Source organism: Piliocolobus tephrosceles, chromosome 10 (genome assembly GCF_002776525.5).
Source record: "Piliocolobus tephrosceles isolate RC106 chromosome 10, ASM277652v3, whole genome shotgun sequence".
NCBI classification, from domain to species: Eukaryota; Metazoa; Chordata; class Mammalia; order Primates; family Cercopithecidae; genus Piliocolobus; species Piliocolobus tephrosceles.
Window position 1 is genome coordinate 128,636,255 of NC_045443.1, and position 3,728 is coordinate 128,639,982.

The window sequence follows — 3,728 nt, forward strand, 5'->3', positions numbered from 1 at the left end:
GCTAGGAAACTGCAGGCCTGGGGCCGGGCTGGCAGAGTGGAGATCAGAAGCACAGGCTAGGAGACCCTACCCACCTGCTTCGACCAAATGGAGTGACCTTGGGCAAGGGACTGAACCTCTCAGCCTCAGTTTCCACTGCTGTGGAATGGAAGACAACAGACCTGCCTGTGTCAGTCGTGGGCAAACATGTAGATGGACAAAACCATCTCACACCAGCTTAAGTGGAAGGCCAGGAAACTGAGGGCTCAGGGGACTGAGAAGGGAGGAGCAGGTGGGCTTCAGGCATGGCTGGACCCAGGGACCCCAAGGATGCCGTCTAGACCTGCTCTGTCTATCCCCTGCCTGCTGTCCTGCAGACAGGCCCCCTCCCTCCATAGGAGCAGAGCTCGCTCCTGCAGCATCGGTTCAAATGGGTTTGGGTCCTGAGAACCCAGAAGGAGAGCAAAGAGGGTGGGGACCGCCAAGGAGACGGGGAGGATGGGGAGGACGAGGGAAATGAGGAGGGAGGGGAGGGTGTTCCTCTTTCCTGAGGAGTGGAGTCGTAATTTTGTGATCTGGAGGAACACCGTCTGCTGGGTCGGATTTCTCTGGGAAGGCGTGCATGCTCACCAATGTCCTCCAACGAAAGGAAGTGGGGACCCACCACTCTTTATGTGTGGTTTCCAAAATTCTTCAGGAAAATGGTCAAAGAAAAATACAATCTAATTTCCTCAAAAAGATGCCATCTCAGTTGTTTGGGAAATCTTTCCAAAACAGTGAAGGAAAAGTTGACCCTTGCTTGGCCTCTCCTGCTGAAGTTTCCACCATGAAACTGGCCTTGCTGTGAAATGTATGAGACATGCATTTGTGAGGCGTCGCTGTGCCTTGTGCGGCCACAGTGAGAACCCGCGTGGGACAGTGGCATCCGTGCCACGGCCCACAACTTCACAAAGGCGGGAGGATTGCTTCCAGATGCAGGGTGCACACGTTTCAGGGGCGATTCACTGTGAGCACCAGAATCTGACTCCAGCCAGGTGTCAGCCAGCCCTTTCATGAGGGGCCAGCTTGTAAATTGCCTTGGCTTTCCAGAACTCTGCCCTCGCAGGGTGAAGGCAGCCAGAAACTACGTGGGGGAACGGGGGAGTGGCTGTCTTCCAGTACAGCTTTATTTACAAAACCAGGCAGCCAGCCCAAGAGCTGCAGTTTGCAGACCTTTGCCAGACCTTCCATTAGATCAGTGCTGGCAGGGATGGGCAGAGGAGAGGCTGGGGGGCCTGTTCTGGGAGCCCACAGCCTTGCAGATGGAAGACAGTCTGTCTTGCCTGTCCCCAGGGCCTCAGCCTTCACTCTCCCTCTGCTGTCCTCATGGCCCCTGGTGTCCGCAGAGAGGACACTGGAGCACCAGGATTCAGGCCACTGTGTCCCAGAACAATGCAGCTAACTTTGACTTCCCCCTGCAAGCTGAAGGCCTGGAAATCAGACAGGCAAAGTCATCCCTGGTTCGTCAGTACTGACACCAGCCCCACAAGTTCCATCACCGGCACATTTATGTGCTAAAGCCAAAACAGAATTGCTGTGCAGCGATGGAACATGTTTTTCATTTGCAATCAAGTTGGATCTTCCGCTCAGGTGGAGTTCTCTTCAGCACTTAGTGCAAAGATGCCTTGTCATCAAAATTAGCCTGGAAAAGAATCATCCAAACAGCTCATCCAGTAAAGTCTCCGTACTTGTTACATTCTGTCCTGTGGCAGAAAAGGTGGACGGAAGTGGAGGGGACGAAGAGTTTGGTTCACAGAATAGACTCGGACCCAGACTCCTGCCTCTCCCTCCCGCAGGTGCTCTCCTTAGCTGTGTGACCCTGGGCAAGTGACTTGAGCCTGGAGGCCTGTGTTCTCCTCTTAAAACAGGAGTAATAATATCACCGATTTCTGAGGGTTGCCAGGAGGACTGAATGAGTTAATGGTGTAAGTAGGGCTTGGTATTCTTAAACATGACATACAAGTGCCTGCTTTTGTGATTTTGTAAGCTGATTGGGCATTTGCACCATTTTGCCTTTGAGGTAATTATCACATCCTAGGCACGACGAGAAGCAGGTTAGTGCAGCCACCACGCGGGCATTGTGTGTGTGTGCGCATGTGCCGGGTTTCTGCCAGCCTGCTGTGGACTTCCCTCTGTCTTTGCCTTGTATTGTGCGCTGTCATCCTCATACGTCCGCAGTGTGTTGTGAGGATGAAAGGATGCTTTGGTGCTGTAGTGTCCTTTAATTTCCTCTCCAGGGACGAGGGTGAGGGTCTAAGTCAGTATGTGAATCTCAGTGCACAAAAGGTGGGGCCTAGGCCGGAAGGAACTTTTGTCTCCACAGCCAGCCCCCAGGCAGACCACTCCAGGGCTCCTGTGATGACTGTGGGGACGACATCTGACTACCACGGCTCGGTGGGGGCTTAGCTGCTTCCTGCCAGGCTGCCTGTGCCCCTAGGCTCCTTTGAGTCTCACTCGCTGCCCGGCCCCGTAATGATGGAGACTGTTCCGCTTTCACTGGTGCTGTTGCTGGGCCCGGCCAGCACCCGGACGGCCGGTTCCTCCAGGTGCATGGGGCTGAGACTGGCCTGCTCCCACTCCTCCTGTGAAGGTGGAAGCCACAGCCCACAGAGGGAAGGGCCTCTCCCCAGGCTGTGAGGGACTCACAGGTGCTTGAGAAAGATGAGTGGGGAGGCAGACCTGGTTCAGTGTGTGTCCTTAGTCACTATAGAGTGACACAGAGCATGGATGGAACCAGTAGGTCACAGTTCTGCAGCCCTCACTGCAGTCACTGACCCAGGCAGAAGCCATCAGTGGATGTGCACGCCAGCAGGAGCAGGGTTGCGGGGACGGGACCTCACGGACCTCAGAGTCCTAGCTGTCACCAGGTGGGAGGGTGCCTGCTAATGGGGATGTCTGCCACACCCCTGCAGCCAGGTGGCCACACTCAACATTATCGACGTGGAACATGTTGTGGGCCTGTGTCTCTTGCTGTCACGTCATAGGGAGACATCTGTGCCTCCTATGGCATACTCCTGTCAGAGGCGTGGCCTGACGCCCCTCACGAGGAAGCAGGTAGACACACCTGAACTAAGGGATGTTGTGTGCGGCTGTGGTTTGGATTGCAAGGGAGAAGAAGTTGGGCAGTTCCAGGTTGGGGGAGACTAAAGAGGTTGGAGCCTGAGCTAATGCACGTTCCTGGGTTGAGAGAAGTGGAGTTCTGGAGGACGTGAGTGACGGTGCGGGCTGTGTGCAGTTGACTCTGGGCTGTCCATTAGAGCATCTTGTGGGGTCCTCGTTAAATTTCTGAGTGTGATCATTGTTATGATGGTTATGTAGGAGGCAGTCTCCATTTTTAGGAGACACGTGGTAGAGATGGAGTACGCTGTGATGCCTGCAACACACCGCTAGTGCTTCAGCAGAAAGGAAACGTGCATGTGTGCATGTATTGGTGTGGTGTGTGTGTGCACACAGATGCATGTGCTTGTGTGGTGTATGTGTTTTATGTGTGCACATATGTGCATGTGTGTTGTGTGTGTGCTGTGGGCATGCAAATGTGCGTGTGTGCATTTGTGTGTTGTCTGTGTGTACGTGTGTGTGTGTGTGTACGTGTGCGGTATGTGTGTGTGCCAGCACGTATGTGTGTGGTGTGTGTGTGTACGTGTGCGGTATGTGTGTACGCCAGCATGTATGTGTGTGGTGTGTGTGTGTACGTGTGCGGTATGTGTGTG

General features: G+C 54.2%; 1 protein-coding gene across 1 annotated transcript in view; it reads left to right on the plus strand.

Annotated features, from left to right (window-relative positions):
- Nucleotides 1–3,728, plus strand: part of ADGRD1 (adhesion G protein-coupled receptor D1) — a 180,287-nt gene that overhangs the window by 52,210 nt on the left and 124,349 nt on the right. The gene's annotated exons all lie outside the window — the stretch shown is intronic.